General features: G+C 42.5%; 1 long non-coding RNA gene across 1 annotated transcript; it reads right to left on the bottom strand.

Moving 5' to 3' along the window:
* Positions 1–2,534: 2,534 nt before the first annotated feature.
* LOC146757914 (uncharacterized) lies at positions 2,535–17,610 on the bottom strand. Its single transcript, XR_014935615.1, has 5 exons — positions 17,477–17,610; positions 8,161–8,509; positions 7,361–7,640; positions 3,490–3,579; positions 2,535–2,714 (listed from the first exon to the last, which is right to left on the bottom strand). It is a non-coding gene; the product is annotated as an uncharacterized LOC146757914 (long non-coding RNA).
* Between the last annotated feature and the right edge of the window lie 2,791 nt (positions 17,611–20,401).

The raw sequence follows: 20,401 nt of genomic DNA, 5'->3' as shown, positions 1-20,401 counted from the left end.
GCTGTTAAATGGTTGAGATCAACTTCTGCTGCAAGAAAAAGAGTTACAACTCACTTTCCCCCCAAATTGTGATGAAAATATATCTGTTTCAAGTCAAGCATGACTTCCTAGGCAGAACTACCTATTGATTTATTTCTCTGCCTCTCTTCACCTCTGGGAAAAACACGAGTGAATGAGCAGAGGAATGTGGGGCAATGCTCCAGCACTGTGAGCAAAGCACGGTTTGCAACGTGTTATAAGGAAGTGCTTGAAGGACAGAAGAATTGCCCATGTTGTAAAGTGATACCCAAGCCCAGCTCCAAGATTGATACTGAAAAAAAAAATCTTGACAGCCAAGTGGACAACTCTACTGAGTTTATATGAAGAGGTTTTGGAAACTACGGTGTTTTCAATGTGTAAACTGTGGCTTGTCAGTAAAATTAAACATAGACTTCAGCTGCAGAATTGGTTATGTGCATCTGTGTGTAAAATGAAAATAAACTTACTGACATCTCTCTTATGATGTCTGGTCCATCCTCCAGTGGTGCTTGTACCTTTAATTTCACATGAGGGGCAAAAGATGAACATTTCCTGGTGGCTCAGCCAGCACCACGCAGGACACTTAGGACTTACTATCAATCACAGTAATTCTTATTAAAAATAAAATAAATGCAAACGATTTCAGCTGGTTTATATGCATGAAAGTACAGCACAAATCCCAGGGTGGATTGCAGCATCCAAAGTGCTCTGCTTCTTTGGTGAAGAAGGTTAAAAATCAGACAGCATGGTTGTCATAGCCAGGTCCCAGAGTGAAAAGTGCTGCTTCCCAGGCTGTGTGACAGTCAGGTTTGCTCTCCCCTATCGGCTTCTCTACAATAATTTGCTTCATTTTCTCTGCTGCCTATTAAGACACTCACTGGGTTTTCATCCACTGAGATTTCTTGTTCTAACCGGCAAATGCACAGCAAATTGTTGGGCTGTAGCATTCCCCAGTCAAATGTAAATTAAGTTAGGGAAAATCATGGTGACAAAAACAGGATAATACGGAGGTTTGTTTCCTGCAGTAAACTAAGGACGAATAATAGGAAAGGACAAGAAATGAAACAACCTGTCACTCCTACCAGGATAAAAATTTGGTTTTAGCATTAATTCCAGGCAGATGCAATGATGGGAAAAGCCCTTCAGTTGGGAGATAAAAGAGGCTGGGAAGAGAATGTGCAGAGAATTACCCTGTTTGGGCATTGCAGATTTCACTGTCCAGGAAAGTAAACATGTTTGGGGTTGTTAGGGCTGAACATTCACTGTAAAGGCTTTCATGCAAAAAGGCAGGGATCGTTTTATTCCCTTTGAGGTCACATTTTGGCTAGTCAGATACAGAGAGAGTTTGGCCCATTTGCCACCAGAAGCAGAAGGCTGTTTCTGCCTAGAGCACTGGAAAGTTGCAGGCAGTCTTTTTAAGGGGAAATTATCTTAAATCTACTTAATTTTTAAAGACGGGATTTTTTAGGAGTAAGAGAGCTGTTGAAATAATTTGCTTCCCACTGGTATAGCTAATTCATTAATGAAACACTGAAGCCATTGTTATAACAGTTCAAATAACTCTATTTTCTCATTCCTCTTCAGTTTATATTATGCTGTGAGATGCAGTAAAGCTCCTTCCCAGAGGAACAGGCTTCTGTTTGCTTCTTCTTTTTTTTGGCTAGAAATAGGATTTCTAAAAGAGACTTAATCTCAGAATTACTACACAAAGAGGTCCATCAGAGGAACCCTGAATTGCCCTTACAGCCAAGAGGAAAAAACTGTGTTAAAAATCAATCCATCTGACCTGTTTCAGAAACTTACCTGGTCAGGTACAAGGACAGGTAATCTTGGAACGCTGTATGTTCTTTATATCAGAGGCTGCAGAGCAAATGTGTTTGTCAAACCCTCCCAGTTTGTACTGTTTCTTTATAACACAAGAGATTCCCTTAGAAATGACTCACTAAGCTCATCGTGCTTCATATGAGCGAAGCAAATGGCTAACAGCAAAGTCATGGCAAAACACTGGGAAGAAGAGAACGGCATCCCTAGGGGCTCACCTACCATCTGGGGCTGGTGCCTCTGGGATACACTCCTAAGCTGGGGACTTCTGAAGAGCTAGGTCCATCCATCTGCTGTGTTTACCCTCTCTGTGTGGGAAAGAACCCTATCTGCAGGCTTTGTTCTGCTCTAATGGTATGACTGCAGGGTTTTTTGAGTATCAACAAATAGCCAGTGCTTCAGAAGAAGCCAGTCCCACTCCCAAGGTAGCATATCCCTTCCCTTACTTTTATAGGCACAAGCAAGGGTGGGAAGGATATCTGACCTGCCAGCGAACACACTCAGTAGCTACCCAAACTCCATGGACAGGCTCCAAAGGGAAGGTTTGTCAGCATGCTGTTGACTGCAGTGCAGCTGAGCTGGGCAGTGCTGAGCAACTGCAGCAAAACCTCAGAAGAACATCGTGATTCTGGGAAACAGAAGCAATCCACAGCCTTTCTGTGAGGAAGGAAATAAAACACCAACACAGGCACCTGGAGATATGGTTATTGTTTATTTAAATGCATACAAACTTACAGTTTCTGTTAGTTGGCTTGGTGCTAGGGAAATAATATAGGCAGAGGGTTTCCTTGAGTGTGGATGGACTTGGCTAATACGACATAACTCAGCTTCCCCAGAGACCTGCAACATTTCCTCCCAGATCTAGTTACCTGTTCCTGCAGAAAAACAGACCACACGTACAGAAACACAGGTTTACATTACAGCATCAGTGTCAGGTTCCTGCACTGCAATACAGTCACATAAAACAACACACACTGGGGTGCTTCATAGTAACCATCTACCTCCCTGCTCTTAGCCTAAAGCAATGCAAACCTGAGTCCCTACATAGAGCAATGATGAATAGGCAGTTGATGTTGATCCAGTCACATCTTGTTTCTTTACATACAAAACCCCAACATGAGGGGCTGAGTTGTGCACATAGCAACAGTCCCTAAGTTGGGTCCAACATACAGCCCAAAAAATCCCAGTAAAACTGTTATGCTACTCCAAGAGGCAACAGTGAGTGCCATCCATGAGCCAGCCTTGGCTTGCTGTTTTTTTTACAGGGTAACCATAAGGAGCATTTGTATAAGTGCTAGTTTCCATCTAATCACTTCAGATCTCTTTTCTTCTCCTCCCTTCCCTCCCATGGGAACAGGAATATTGCCCAATCCTCCCCCCATCTTTTTGCCACTAAGAAATTCCATCAAGGATCAACTCCTTTCCTCCAGCTGTAGGGTTTTCACACTGTATTTGTATTCCAGTCCCGATTTCAATTACCTGGCTAACCTTTTCAATTTTCACAGAGAGTGAGAATCAGAAAACAGCAGGTCCCTTATTATAGCTCACACTGGCAGGGAACGTTTCACTCCCCTTCCCTCCCCCGTGTTTGTAGGAAAGATCTGTCAAATTCAAACAAACTCATTGATCATAACTTGTCTATTTACTTACGCTTTGCTGACTGTTAAGTATTCTGGACCCTTCTGCAGTCCTCTTTTCTGTCCTCTTTCTGGCTTGAATGTGCTGCTTTTCATACCATTTCTGAAAGCCAAGGGGAAATAGTTTCAAGTCTTAGCCCTGGAGCTCGACTCCAATGGGACTTCTCACCAGGGTCAAATAGTGGGGAATGGAAAAGCTTTGTGTTTCAAGAGAGGATGTTAACTGATTTTTGATAAGTGAGACATGATGCTATTCAGTCCTTATTTACAGGTCTCTGAGCACTTTCCAGTGGAGGCTTAAAGCATCACAGAGGGTCTCCCAGGCCAGGGGCAATTCAGGCATAGGACAACACTGTGCTAATCCCAAAGCCACAGCTCTGCCACTGAATTGTTCTGGCCAAAACTGTCACCTGCACAAGAAATCATGTTCCTCCTCCTTTTTGCAAGTGTAATCTTGCATCTGGGGAGGAAGAATCACATGCATCAGTACAGGTTCGGGGATGACCTGCTGGAGAGGATCTCTATGGAGATGGCCCTGGGTGTCCTGGTGGACAGCAAGTTGGCCCTGAGTCAGCAGTGTGGCCTTGTAGCCAAGAAGGCCAGTGGTATCCTGAGATGCATTAGGGGTGGTGTGGCCAGCAGATCAAGGCAGGTGATCCTCCCCCTCTACTCCACCCTGGTGAGGCTGCATTTGGACTACTATATCCAGTTCTGGGCTACCCAGTTCAAAAAAAGACAGAGATCTCCTAGAAAGAGCACAATGGAGGGGCACAAAGATGATTAAGGGCCTGGAGTATCTCCACTAGTATGAAGAATGGCTGAGTAACCTGGGTCTGTTCAACCAGAGGAAAAGACTGAGGGGGGATCTGATAAATATTTACAAATATATAAAGGGAGGTGGGATGGACCAATGTAATATAGTAATGGCCTAAATTTGAACACATAGCTTCTTTATCGTCAGAGTGACAGCAGCAATGGAACAGGCTGCCAGGGAAGTTGTGAAGTCTCCTTGTATGGAGACACACAAGACCCAGTTCAACACCTACCCATGCAACCTGTTGCAGGGTACTTTCTTTAGCAGTGGGGTTGGACTCAATGAGCTCTTGAGATCTCTTCCAACCACTGAGATTCATGATTTTGTGAATGATATAGATATCATTTCCAGGCGAGAGCTCTGCCTGCCCATCTCTCAGCCACCCACCTCCTCAAATGATTTATTTGACTTTTTAGGGGATTTAGTGAAATAGATTCGCTTCTCTGCAATATCTTCCTCTCCTTATTCTTCCTTTGTTATTTCTGGCTCATTATCTTTGCCCATGTGCAACTCCAAATTAACTTATTTACCCACAGATTTCATATTTCTAAAAACCAGCAGGGGGCCCTTGTAAGGCATTCTTCCAGTTAACAGCAGTTGAAGGCCTTAGCCTATGCTGAATAGGCTCTGGGAAAGGCAGCTCATCTGGGACTGTTCTTGCCCTGATCTCTTCAGAGACCTCTCCCAATTGCTCAAGCGAGGCATTCCATCCACCCATTTAGCATCCAAAGTTCATCACAACCACTGAGCTCCACAACAGACATCTTTATAAAATGCAATAACAAGTTTTTTTCTCAGGAAATCGGGAAGAGGCTGCAGCACTGGATGATATTCCCACTTTATAGCAGGTAAGGCTGCACCACTGTGGTTTACTGCTCACCAAAGCTCCCCTTTGCTTTTCAGGGAGAAGGGACATTTGTCAGGTATTTTCTCCCTGATTTCAAAGACATTTTTCAGAGTTATCTACTGCAGTGCAACTGTGGTTAAAATTATCTACCTCGGTGCAGCTACGGTTCCATTTATCAGCAGGAGAGTGCTGCTAAGCTCCATCTTTAGGCCAAAAGGGTCTGAAAAAGGCAAGGAGCGGATTTCTGCTCTGACATCTACACATGCAGCCTCTAAAGGGTGTTTGCAGACACCATCCCCAGATTTACAGGCCAGCTACTCTGGTAAGAGCCCACTGGAGGTCAGCCTTGTGCTACAAGATCCTGTGTGGGGAGTGAGGCAATGGGATGCTGCGTTTAAGTTCTACCAACCCAGACCCTAAGCCTGCATGTGGGGTGCACAGTGTGCCCCACCAGAGCAGCTCACGCAGACCCAGGGTGCTCCTCAGATCCAAGCCAACTTGTGCCACGGCACCACAGCTGGCCAGTCAGGCTTAGCACTTATACTCCCCTCATTCCATGGTCTGTTCATCCAAGTTGACCTGAAAAATGCACCATTTTCAGGGCTGTTCTCGGTCTTCCAGTTTTGTTTCACAGGACCATAGCATCATAATTACATACAGATTGCATGTTGTGGATGAGAGATCAGGATACTGATGCAGGATTAGCACAAGCATAGGTCCAGACATACACATTTAAGAGCCATGTTCCTTTCCAGAGTCAATAATTAAGGTTTTTATACTGAAAATCAGTGTCTTGACTTTCCAGTCATCTCCTCCCACCCTGTGAGAGGATCCAAGAGCTCTAAAAACATTCCATGGAGAACAAACTCCTTCAGCTAAAAACTTTGAGAAAATGTGTTTTTCGCCCAAAAGAATCTATGCTTTTACTCCAGAATCTCATGAGTACCACTGCAAAGTCAGCTTTGTCTCTACCAACTGAAATCAGCTCTTCCTAACTCATTGATTTACAAAAAAACTGCAGATCAACATGGCCTACACAGAAAACAGACATAGGAGTGCTCAATTGTTATTTCCTCTGGTCACTGTTCCACCAGTCTGTCTGCAGCTCAGTTTCTCCATGTTTTACCTTCATGGTGACTTACTTTTCCTCTCTGAAACAAGCAGAGTTGTCCTGCCTTGCCTTCAGTCAGCCCACATCTGGAAGGAAGGACGCACATCATCCACACGCACTCACTGCAGCTCACGACTGCAGTGAGAGTCAGCACTGAAGAAACCCTCTGTGGGCTCTGAAGAGAACAATCACAAGAAGCCGTAGGCATATATTCTGCCTGCTTTGCTGTGAGAGGTAAAGAGCCATTCTTTTTTGCTGTTTTTCTAGCACAGCAATAGGAATATCGATTCCCACCAGTGGCTTCCTCCTCTCTGAATGATCAGTTATCCTTTGGTGTTAAACAAGCAGCAATTATGCATTCCAAATACCCGGAGAATCACAAGGGTCAAGGCATTTTCTGTTCTCCTGCCTCCTATTCCCATCAATATTGCCATCGGCATGGCCTTGTACATGCCACATCTTCTCAGTAACAAAAAGGCATCCTCAGCCTGTCCATCCTTCACACCTCAAGGAACAGCAAATGACTTTCTAAGGTCTAAAATGCCCTTAAGAGGAATTGGAGTAGATGGAGAAAAAAAATAGAGAGAGACAGAGTGAATCTCTGCAATAATGCAGTAATGTTGGCTCTCCATAATTTGGTGATAAATCCAGACTGGAATGATTACTTGGAAGATGCAATCCTAAGCAACCTGAGACTTTGCAACTGCGCTATGACACAGTCAGAAGTAAAGCAAGAAATGGGTAGGAACAGAGATACAATTGGTGCCTTGACAGCATCCATTTCCATACCAGACATCTTTGAGTCACCCCTTCAGTGTGCCCTCTTGCTGCATACTGGACTCTGTGTTAGGAGAGTAGGGTACACTGCGTTCAACAGGATATGGGCAAATTACACACCAATGAGCTCGGGCCAAGGCGACTCCCACATCCTGTTTCTTTGTTTTGTTTGGCTTTTTCCCCCTTATCCTTTGTTTCAATATCATTGCTGTTTATAAAAGAAAGTGAAACAGGCCTTCACTTTGTGTTTGGAATGATTTGCAACTGATTGTCCATTACAAATTCATTTGCCTGTTAACATTTTGTAGCTTCACACATAGGACTGGAACACTTACCTTTACCAACATACCAAAGTAGATGAAGTCGTAGCTTGTTACCAGGCCAATCCAATGGTGGAACATGATGGAAGCAGGACCCAGTCTTTCATGTCTTGTCTGATTTGCTCCATTGATTTCCTGGTGCATTTCAGAGTCAAAGTCAAGACTTGCTCAGCCTTCCTAGAACTGTCTCACTCTTCCCCATATGTAGTCCAGCTGCTTATGTTCCCATTGCTACAGGCTGAGTCCATGATGCAGGCATGAACTTCTGCTCTGAACACAACCAAGTGAAAAAGCCCTATAACAGTGAGGGATATGGGCACATCATTCTTCAGTGCAGCTCAGAGGGAAATAGTGCTTGTTTTAGCATTTCTAAAACAGAAGGTTTTATGGATATTGGGGTTCTGTTCGTTTGTTTAATTCTGGCAGAAGCAGCTTTTCAATCCATTTATCAAGCTGCCTGCAGCTCCCATTTCAAGGCTGATGGAGGTATAATAAACAACAAGGAGAAAAATGTCCTTTGGAAGGTGTAATTCAGAGTGGTTTAATAAATAAAATAAAGTTGGGAAAGAGCAGAAAAACAGCCCATGCAAATTTTAGCTTTCTTCTGCTCTTCACTTTGTAGCACAGATTTACATAAATGCATGAAGTTGGTTGGACCGTTCTTTCAAAGTCATTCTATAAACAGTCCTGCCTATGAATTCATCTGCCTATGATGGCTCACATCTCACCAGCCACTCTTCCAAACTGCCCTCCAAATTTCCTCTTTCACCCAGCTCAGATGACCCAGGATAGCCATCCCAAATGCAATATCTCACCCTTTCCACTGCCCACAGAGAGAAGAACTTGAAGTCTGCAATAGGCTTTTGTTCTCCATAGTGGAGACATTGCTCTCATTGTCACTATGGACTCTTCTCTGTATCTTTGCTGTGTATGTTCTGCCATTTTTCTCTGGGGTGTGTCAATGCAGTTACTGCATTTGCTTCTAGTGCATTTGGGATATCAAAGGCTGATAGACATTCAGATCGAATGCCTGGGTGTCAGCTTCAGCATTTTTCTTCCAGATGTCACCAAGTTTAATTAAATCACAGCAACTCTTCTCTGGGTCTGACTCTTTCTGCAGCTTATTTAGGTTAAGGCCCGTGGGCTTCAGCAAATATTAAAACCCTGTTAGCAATAGAGAAAACAAAGAGGAAATTGTAGACAGAAGAAAATGCTGAAAGATGAAAAGAAATGAAAAAGGCTCAAAGAAGGAGGAAAAAACCAACCCCAAAAGAACCAAAACTGAAAAGAAAATAGGAAAAAAAAGGAAAAGGAATGAAGTAAGAGAATGAGAGTGAGGATGAAAGAATGGAAAATCAAGAGAAGGGAATGGGAAGGAAGGAAAAAGGCACAGAAGTATGCATAAAGAATAATCGACACTGGTTTGCACTAATGCTTCAACAAATGGAAATGTTATCAACAATAACAGAACCCCTGAGCTCCATAACAATAGGTGGAGTAATACAAGCACCACTTCCAGATTAAACAAACAGTGAAAAGTGGTTGATTTCTTTCTCTTTTCCTTCATATATATAGAAAATAACCTCATGCACTTACGTTCTGTGGCTCATCATCACAAAAATATAACTGAAAGAATGAAACCACCCTTCAGTGCAGACAGAAAACAAACCAGAGGTCTCAGTGCTTTCTGGTTGTTGCAGCTGGGGCCTATTTTCTTATTTATTTGTTTTAAAATTCCCTGCCCCTTGTACTCTAGAGACCATATCCCATAAAACATCAGGTTATCAAGTTCAGTGTGAATAATTCATGAGATCATTATAAAACATTTACACCAGAACATTATTATCTTCCAATGAAAAAAAAAAAACACCCAAATACTTAATGTCCTCCAACACTAATGGCAAACCTCTTGTGCCTGCAATGCTCTTTATTGCCAGAATTAAATGAAATTAATCTTCAACACTGCTTTTGTGCCTAATGGCCCTGAATCACACAAGAAACACTCTGAGGTAATACGAGAATACAGAAATATATATGTGTGTGCGTGTGTATTCTGACACACGGACACAGAGGGGATTTCATTTCAGCCTTACCCCCTGAAACACACTCTGAGGCATAAGGGAGTTAAGCTCTTATGCTTAAGTGATAGATTCAGTGCATGTTGATGGGTTACCATCTACAACCATACCAGAGCTGTGCATGTGGTGAATAGTTATTGTGACTCATGGAGACAGATGAGTGCAAACACACACCCGAGCCATACACAGAGGGACTGGGGTAGCATATCAGTTTTTCTTTCGCATACTGCAAGGATGCATTTTTCCCTTCATCCGTAAGTCAACATTTGGTTCGTTCCTGCTCCCATTATTACTGCTTACAGCTTGCTTTGAATTGAAAATAATAATTAATTTCAGATTTACATCAGTGTCACCAAACCAGGATTTGGCCTTGCATCTGTGTCCAAAATTAACATTGCCCTCTCTGTCTATAAAGGATTCTAGGAAAGCATCTCTTATAATGCAAGCAGGACTTCTCCAGCCTGGATAACCATTCCTCTGTCACTTTCCACTGGTGCACAAGGCCAGAGAAAGTGGGAAAATTCCCATGGCCAAACCTTCACCTTGTTCTCTTGGACTTAATCACCACGAAACTCCTGAAGGCTTCAATAGACACTTACTGAAGAATCTTAAAACTGGTCAGCTTACAAAAACCTGGTGGCTTTTCCTCAGCCTGTTGCTTGACAGATTCTAGTTTTTAATAAATCACTCCCCAACTCTCTGATGGGCATATGTTCATCTGTACAAAAGGAAGGCCAAAGGCTCCTCTTCTTCCCAGCAGCTATTAAAAGGCTCTGCTAGGCAGCACAGCTGGTGCATCTGCCTTACAACCCAACCAGGAGCAGCCTTGTCCCTCTGTGAATGCTGCAAGCACATTGCACATGCTGAGCAGGTGAACATGTTCCCCAGAGATTTATGACTAAGCTGATGTTAAACAAAGCCACCCGGAGCCCGCGGCACTGCAGTTTGATTAACCACACACACCTTTGTAGAAGGATTAGGAGGACTCTATCATTGTGATGTTTGAATCTTAATTGAAAACCAGAAATCTGGTCCCAGAACCGTGCTGGGCTGGGATCTGACAGGGGAGCATCTGCTTTAGGGGAACAGAGAATCTCACAGTTACCTCCTCCATGTCAGCCCAGAGAACACCGTGGGATTGTACAAGTCTGATGGATGCAGCAGGGATGGGGGTTTATTTTTCAATCATCTATGCAGAGCCCATTTAGAAATCTGTCTGCTATATGCGAGTGTCAACAAACACTCATGAAATTTCATCTCTGAATCAATTTGCAAAATAGGAAAAATGCTTTGTGAACACCAGTGTAGCTGTGTAGATACAGCTGCCAACAAATGTCCTCTGGGATGATTCTTGCTATTTGCTATGTTTCTCTCAGCAAGATGTCAGCAACATATGAGCTGAAGATGAACCCCCAAAAAAGTCTATTATCCCCAGCCCTGAAACACAAAGGAGTTCTGGTTCAGGTCTTCTCCCTTGAGTACCTAATTCAGCGGTATTACATGACAGTCTGTGATTAAGAGAGTGCTAAGCAGTCCGGATTGCCATGCCCACATGCTCCATGCTGTCCACATGTGGAAGCAGTCCCAAAATCTATCCTGGAGTCCATCAGTTACTCTCTGAATCCCCAGGAGCCCCATTCCTGAGCATTTTATCTCAGTGCCAATGTTGCAGTGCAGTGCTGGCATTAGGAAAGCAACAAGACTGCCCACGAATGGTTATTACTGTTAGCTATGCCATCCAGCAGCTAAAGACCACAAATCGCTTTGCTAGATGTTGTTCACGTCCTCCTCAGATACATAACTATGACTACAAAACTAAGCCATAATTTGACACCTTAGGACAGAGGCACTAGAACAGGCTGTGTTTCAGTTCATGCATTTGCTTACATTCTTCCTAACATGTGAGTGCTCTTCAGTATGACAGGTCCCAGTGAAAGAGCTGAACCCTGCAGCATTTGCTTCTCTGTGGAAGGACAAAGGGAGGATCAAGTCCAAGCAGTTTCTCCTCAAATCATGGATCAATCGAGCAGCTCTGATGATGTCACTATTACTGGCAGCAGGACCAAATTCAAAATTACCTCAAATTTGAAAGATTGATTTCCACCACCAGCATTTATTGTCTGCTCTACCTTCCTTTTCCCAGAGCAGCACGAATAAAAGGAGAGGGAGAAGGAGACAGTTCAGATTCAAGTGCAATTTAGCATTCATTTGCATTTTTAAATTAGTTAAGCTATGGTCCGTTGCAAAGCAATGACAGAGAATTTTTGTAATAATTAGTCTGCTGGGAGTGTAGAAATGGCTCTACAGGCAGGTTGTGCTGAAAGAGGAAGCAATGCTCAAACTGGGATTTACACAGGCACACGTACTCCCATTCATACGTGGCCAGATCCAACTCACTGGACACAGATGGCTACAATTCAGACAACTTCATCTGCTCTAGACACAGACTATGGTGGAGAGAAAGGGATGCTTCTAAACCATGATTCATCTTATTCAAAAGTAGAAAACTGAATCAGACCACCTGAGCAGTCAGATTACTTTGACAAGAGTAGCTACCTCACACAGCCAAAGACACCTATAGTAGAATCATAACGTTCAGAATCATAACCATCATTAGCGTTTGAAAAGACCACTAAGATCCCAAAGTCCAGTAACTGACCCAACCTTTAATGCCTCCTTCCTCAGGTGGCAGAACATGGCAGCACTAACTCTCACTTTGCTTGTTGGTAGGAAGAGAACACTTGGGACTAAACACCATAGAAACACTGTGGGCTCAACCATCTTGAAAGCAATTGTCCACCACCCATTAGCTACTCTCACACATCAGTCTGAGTTCATTGCCAGCTTTTAGAGCAGGGCAAGTGAAGGACATCTGTTTCTCAGTGTGACTGCTACTTCTTGCTTAAGTTTCCCCCTGGGTGAGCTGAAGCACAAGGAACACTGAGTGAATTTCCCGAAGCACAAACTCTTCCCCTTATCTGAAACTTCAATACTAAGCATACTCAAATTTCTCCAGTTCTGTCATTGCTTTGCCCATCCTCCTTCAAAGTAACAACATTCATTCCCAGCAACTCACCATCAGGAATCAGCCAGTCCTATATATCTGGCACAGTGATGCAATACCCTCAGTGAGGACAAAAAGCTAAATGATAAGGAGACCAGAGCCCATCTCTAACCACTGCACTGGCTAAAATATTTCTAGTGTTTCATTACAAATAGTATTTGCTTCTGTCCATATTCATTCGAGAGATGCAATGAAAACTGAAACCAAAATCACTAAGAACATAGAGCACAAACGCTTGAGTTAATGTCACTAATTATGTACTTATCAGCCCCAAGGGGATCAACAATTAAAGGGATCAACAATTCAAAGAATACACACACTGAACTGTTTTCTTAACCTATGCTACAGAGAATTGCACGTTCCATTCAGAGTATTTACAAAGGACTGGGCTTAGGGCTTTGCCACTGAATGGTTTGCTATTCTTCAAGCATAACATGGGATTACAAATTGCCAACATTTTACAGACACTGAGTTTATAATGATGTGTCATCTGCGTATCCAGGAACCAGCCATCTTTGAAAAGTTTCACTTGTAGTCTCCTTCCAAAGTCACCATGACTCAATAATCATTCTACCTGCATCAAATGCATTAACTCCATGACAGCAAAAATTGAGACCTCATTATTCTGACAACCAAGTGAGCGCGACTGGATTTCCCCCAAGGAACCCAAACCTTTATGGTTACGTTACCACATCACTGAGATTTTGTAGGTATTAATCATCAAGTTACATTTTGTTTCAGCATGAATTTAGGTGGCTTGGTGTAAGATACATGTTGATGAGAGAAGGGCAAGAACTTAAAAGCTAAAATAAACATATGTACTATGTGTAAATATACTCACATTAAGGATATTGGCCCAGACCAAAACACGTACCATTCTACATCCGTAGTCTCTTGTGCAACTTTTGGGTCTGGCACTTCATTTTTCCCTTGCAAAGGCTGTGATATGTTGTGTTACCAACTTGCCCAGTCAGATTGGCAGGTCTCAGCTACAAGAAATAACACTACCTTAGAAAGTCGAGGTTTCTTGCTTACTCACCCAGCATTCTGCCTCTAGTCCTGTGCCTAAATTGCAGGGCAAATACTTCCTTTTCCCTTAGGATGTCCTTTTGTTCTTCCTCAGGCAGAGAATTGTTATGGTCATTATGCTTTACAGCTGTGTGGTAAGGTCTGGAAAGGGCTTTTTTGGCTTGCAGCATACAGAGATGCAAAACAAACCTCCTTTCAACACTGCTGCACATTTAGGTTAAACGAAATCCTCTCAAAATCCAAAACATGTTTGTGGATTTGCCTCAGTACCTGGGAGTGAATTCATTCTAGTTTGTTCCTAACGTTTCTCATAAAAGCATCATCTTGGAAAGGAGTCCATATTCACATAGAACCAAGCTGATGAAAACTCAGACTACAGACATATCTGAAAACATCCACAGGCTTATAAACATTTACTCCCTGCTGGTCCTCTTATTACAGCGGTGTCTTCCCTGTGAGGTACAGAAAAGAAATGGAAAGAAGACAAAAAAGGAGTTTCATTGTTGACCTGCTTCATGGGATAGGTCTGTATTATAGCCCCAGTTTCCAAAATACTGAATTTTTAGAAGGTTGTTTTGTTGTGGGTTTTTTTGTTTTTTTTTCCTGGAATATCTCTAACAATTCAAAGGCTGCCAAAGTAGTTACATGACATATTTCCTTGTTAAGCTTCTCTTTTGGTTAATGTGGCAGACAGACTGGGCACCACCCTGCCAAAGGGGTCAATTCCAACACCCTCAGACCTTCTCCAGCTGAGGAGCAATTGTCTATGACTTTGTTTGCTGTGAATTTCCATAAGTGCAAGCAGATTCAGGTAGCCCATAGTTCTGCAAAGTACTGCTCCATAAAAATAAGATCCTGTTAAACCTACACCTCTAGGACATCCCTCCTTTGAGATGGCCTATGTCTCTCTATTTTACAGGATAAAGGCTTGAGAGCTCATTCTCTTGAGTCTAATGCTTCCACTGTGTTATCTGTATTATCTGTGATTGTCTTGAAAACCCAGCTCACCCTGAGGCCAGCTATTAGCATCTTTCAGCATTACAACAGCTTTTATTGTCCCACTATTTCACATGCATCCTGTCAAGACAGCAGATGAACGAGTTACCAGGGGGTAAGCTTGAGTATAAATTTACAAGGCCTCTACTCCATCATAATTGCCTGTATTCATATTCTCATTCTTCATGTTCAACCAGATGTACTTGGAAGTGATTCGTCCTCAGGATAAAAAAAGAGGGAGTTAGTTGCTTTGCCTCTGCTCTGTAGGAACAAAGAAAAGGCTGTCCTGGAGCTGCTCGTAGTGAAGCTGCCATCCAAGGAGGTCACCCACTGATGCTCCCTGCCTAACTTGTTCTTCCATCTGTAGCCCCTTCCCATCCTGCCCATTCCACACCATTAGACATGTTTGGGGGGGAGGGAGGTGGGGGTGGGAAATGAAGTCAACTATTTAATTTGAAAGAGAATTTTCATCCCAGAAGCTGAAGTATTTCAGCTGGAAGGAAACACATTATCAGGGAAAAAATACTGAATGGGATTGTCTACACTAAAATTATTGACACTGTATGTATGTGAGCAACCATCCATAAAAGACACGCAGTATAAATCAGTAGAAGACTCTTGTCCAAGCCCAGCTGCAATATTTCTCCAGAGACACAACATAAGAACATTTGGCTATCTGCATTTTTGCATATGCCTAAAAACCTTTTGTTAGCATGACTATGATGTCTAGTGGGTACAATTGCTCACATTTCCAGCTGATAATCAGGTCAGCAGAATCTCATCTTTTGTATATAGGCTCTGATTCTTTTTATTATTTAACAGATTGATCAAGAAGCCCTTAATGACTCCAGTGACTATTTTGTTTTCAGTCAAGCATCAAATAACTGAAAACAGTAAATACTCATGATTTCAGATGACAATTACAACTAGTAAATAGCAATAAAAGGCAGACAATCATTAGAAAACTTCTCATCCAGTTAGAGGAGGGCACATATAATAAAGCTTGTTGCCAGAGAAATAAGCCATGAAGGGCATCCACCCTGTAATTTGCCCTTCTAAACTATGGTGGGTGCTATTTCACCCAGAAGGAGAGTAAAGCTAAAAGAAAGCTCCAGATTGTACGCACTCGTACCTTACTTAGCATTTAACTGTTATATGAGAATATTGAGTTCAGTGATCTTCAGCTCACACCAGTAGGACTCTACCTTATTCTTTCTGACTGCTTACCCATTCTGTCAATGCTGAAAACAGAACTGCTCCATAATGATTTGTGAACGCTGTACGATGGTATGATGCCCTAATTACTGTGGTGCCTGTTGTATTCATGTTAGATGAACTGAAAAGTGGGGAGAGAATTCATGAGGAGAGTCAGATGTTCTGAGGAAAAATCTGGCTCAGTGTGTACTTCCTACTACTGCCAACTTTGGGATGTTAAGAACCACATCCAGGATATGAAAAAGGCTGAGCATCACAATACCAAAACCATTTGCCTGTGGTCTTGCATCAGGCTGAAATGTGGCTGAGAATGGATTTCTATTCTCTTTTAACTTCAGCTTCCCTATGGCAAAAAAACAAACAAACAAACAAACAAACAGGAGGAGGAGAAAATACAAAGATGATACACAAATCTTGGGCTGGATTCCCTTTCTGGCTTATACAGACATAAAAAACATACAGACATGGATAAGTCCATTAAAAGAGAATTAAAATGTATTAACGAATTTGCATTGCTGAAGCAATTGAAGGTTTGAAGGGCATAGCCATAAAACTGATTTCCCCTGAATTTCTTCTTCTATACTCATTAACCATCTGGGTTAAATCTCTTCCTTGTTCAAGTTTCACCAATAAAAAAATGATTCATCTAAATGCTTTAGAGTAAGTAAGGTTTTGCTCCAGTGTAGAGGTAAAAGCTAATGTGGCTAATTGCAACAATTACTGATATTCAAAGACAGATTGGATAAGCCGTACCACAGAGACCCGGTGTGGCTCACCAAGAGTCACATGAATCTTCAAAATATCAGACTCAAACACTCAGAGACGGGAGAACATCACTGATAAAATATGCTTGCTCTATCCTTATTCTCTAACAGGTGTTATGACCTCAGATGGAAACTGGGTACTGTCCTTGCTGGTCTGAAGCAGTACTGCTAATCTTCTCTTCCTAGTATTTCCATCTGCTGACCATGTAGAGATACACTTCTTTAGGGACAATTCATTGCTGCTGCCCCTCAGCCCTGTGACTGATGCTGTCAAGGGATGCCAGAGGCTTAATGGTCAATTGTTTACAGTCTTATCTTTACCACAAACATCTGCATAATCCAAGTCCGACAAGAAAGCAGGAGAAGATCAGGTGGAGAAAGGTGATTGAACAGAAAGATCCCTTCATTTCTGCTGATGTCCTTGGGAACAAATAGGGACAAAACAACATAAAAATTTCCTGGCCCCTGGCAGAATGATTCCAGAAGTTTTGCCTCAAACTGGAACTGTTTTGCAAGAGCGACAGAACCAATCCCAGTACGCCAAGTTTTAACATTTTATGGCAGAATAAGGCTGAGATCCTATAGGAGTAAAATAACCAATTGACCCATAATCTATAAGAGCAACAATGGAGAATAAAATTTCCAGTATAATTGGTTTATAAATCATTCCTGTGATACCAGGACCTGGCAATTTATTCTGAACATTTGAGCATTTATTCTCGGGAAATGCTGTGGTTTAGCTATATTTAAACTCTTTGGCTGGTGCTACCGGGGGAAAGATGACAACTGTGCGCAATGATTTATTTCTCCACTTTACTTGGATTGTGAAGGTGTAAAGACACAGCCCTGAGAAAGCACTCTATCCAGTGGGCAGTGTGCACTGTGCAAACACTGTTCTTTCCTGGCCCCAGCGTGCTGCTGTGCTAGAATTCCACTCAGAACAGCTGGTAATGGGCAGTCACCTTCATCATCCAAATTTACTCACGTGTATCTCCTGTTTCTCATGTCACGAGGTCTCCTTGTGCCACGCGTTCATATCTCTCCTGCATTACAGGAATTTTAGCATATGATTAGATGCTCTTGGACAAAGAAAACCATCAGAGACGTTTCTCTTTGCTGCCAGGCAGGCTGGTTATTCCTTACTGTCCCAGTTTGGGATGTACAGCCCTCATTACTCAGCAAAAGGAGCATAAACACTTTCTGGATGTGGCTTCTGGAGGCAATCCTCAACATTAACAGTCTTCTTGCACAGTGGGGTGAGGTGGGGCCCACACCTGAAATGGGACAAGGTCAAGAATCAGCATTTAAAGTACATTAAGGCAGTATTATTTAAGCAGTAGCTTAGCAGACAAAAAGAAAAGAACCTGCCTTTCTCCAAGGAAATAAATGGAGACACTTGCCAAACCTTTCCCACATTCACATGTCCAGGACAGGCAGCGTGGCTGACAATTTCCTTTTCCTGAGGCTTATTTCCACTTTCATCCCTCCAGGAAGCAGTAGCAGAGCCATCACTCAATCTCTGCAGCTGTTCTGCTCTGTGCCAGAGCAGTGACCTCAGTGACAGCAGATGGGAAGCGATACAGTAATGTCATCCCTGTGCCATAGATTTAAAAGGACAAACCATCCTGTATGAACAGCTTTTCATTAGCAGAATTTCACAGAAAAAAATAGCTGAAGTTCAGGAACTGTCATATGCATATCCTAAGCAGAAAGAGGGACCCAGGTACTTTTATCCTAATGGATGATGCTCCTAATGTATAATACAGCACTGAAATTGTTGAAAGGGAGGAGGATGGAAAGGTAAGATTTGGCACCACACTGCTTTCCTAAGTTATCAAAGGCAATCTGAAAACGTTGGGCTCTGGTTACAAATTTGATCATGAAAACATGGTTCTTGGGGGAGGAGAAAGAAACCGGAATTTAAGCTACTTTTCCCCATGCTTTCCATAAGTATAAAGCAGCTGAGCAAACAGCAATGGCCCTAGCCTTGGTAGCAGAGCCTCAGCCCAACCATTTGATCACATGAACTGACAATTAAATACAAGTCACAACATACGTACCTTCTCCAGACAGAACTGGTCTCTGTAGCACAAAGACTGCTTAAATGATAATGAGTAGTTATGAAGAAATTAGATGAGTTCCCATTAGCTACATGTGTGTAAAAAAAAGGCAGAAAGAGGCTTAAGGAATGAACTTGAGCAGAAATCCTCAAGTACATCCTATTGCTTTCAGTCAGCAACCTCACAGGCATTGACAGTATTCAAGTTTTTTGATTTTCTAACACTTGTATAAGCTTCGATCCAAGCTAAGATCATGGAGAACTCATCAGAAGGAAGGATCCATACAGAATAGATTATTAAATGCCCATTGTGGACACTGCTGCCCAGAACTGTATTTTTTAAAGAGAACAATACTGCTGGTGTGTCTCTTCCAATCAGCCTTTCAATCGAATATTCATATAAGTAGGAGCTGTAGCCTCTCTTTTGAAGTGACATCTGACAACATGATGGGTTGTTATAAATATATAACTTGCACAAGCGTAACCAGTCCAGCTGTGTAGGGTAGGTCAGAGCACTGACTTACCATGCCCTCTCTAATGTAGTTCTTGCTACCTCTTAGGACAGAAAGACCCTGTTTAAATGCAAAGGCACTCTGCAATTGCAATCTGCAAGACAATGAAAGAAATATGCACAACGTAGGTTGCTGACCAAGCAGAACTTTGCCAGAGTAGGATATGGTTTTAAAGGCTTACTCTGAGGGCACCAGCTGTTTTCTTCTGTCATTTAGCAGTACTTTAGAAAACACACTTACACACAGTGCAAGAAAAAGCCAAGAATAAAACCTGAAGATATTTCACTTGCAAATAACGAAAGCAGGAAAATCTGTGAGTGTACAGGCAGGATGCTGATGATGGAGAGATGTTCGTCATCATATGGGCTATTTTCCCAAGAGGAATAGCCTATTTTCCAGTAGGAGGGGAAGAAATACCAGTTATTTTATCCTTTCTTGATAAACAAGAACTAAAGAGGCTGATCTTCAGTACTTGCCTTTTCTATCCATTATTTCCTATGGCGTTTTTTCCTCCTGATACTGCAAAGAGTAGCTGCTATTTGCAACATTGCAAATGACGGTTAATGCTTAGATTAAATGTGAGCTGGGAGGCAAAGAAGGATTAAATGCAGAGATGATACTGTCTTAACAGACTGCTGGCCTTTGCTGTAAGTGAGCTATCAAACTTATACCCAACAAAATCCATCAGGAGAACAGCAGCTTTGCCAGCAGCCATTACAAAGGGGACAGGGAAACATTTCAAATCAAGGAGAATAACTTCTGTTGGGATTAGACAAATTCACAGATGGTAGAAATATCAGTAAATACAATCCCAAAAGACTGATTTTTTACTCTTTTTTTCCTAATGTGGGCTGCATCATGACAAGCACAGGGAATGGCAGTGACCCTTACCATGGCTATATGCAGGAGGTCAGCATGCAGCAAAGTGGTTGCCTCCAACACAGTGAATGTAGAGCCAAAGTGGTTCCAGCACAAGGATTAGTTTCTCATTTTCTATCTGCTACGAAGCTTGTGATGGCAGCCACGTGGGAAGAGCCAATTACATTTCTGCTGATGGTTGCAGCATGCCCTGTGAAACGTTGCATCCCTTCAGTACCTCACATCAAGGACTGCAAAAGCTGGGTCAGAAAGTCTGAGCACACTGAGGAAAATCTGCGTTGCACCAAGTCACAGGAGCAAATTTGCACCTTATGGAGCTCTCACAAGCTCTGAATCCCACCAAGACACAGAAAAAAAAAACACATAGCCTACCTTATTCCCTTAATCTGCCCACTTAAGCACAATTCTGTGAAGAGAAGCACGAAAATGTCAGGAGTGCCACAGTGGAACAGAGCACCAG

The sequence above is a fragment of the Coturnix japonica genome, chromosome 18 (genome assembly GCF_054131305.1).
Source record: "Coturnix japonica strain WE chromosome 18, WE-NBRP24, whole genome shotgun sequence".
Taxonomy (NCBI): domain Eukaryota; kingdom Metazoa; phylum Chordata; class Aves; order Galliformes; family Phasianidae; genus Coturnix; species Coturnix japonica.
This window is presented reverse-complemented; position numbering and strand designations above follow the sequence as displayed.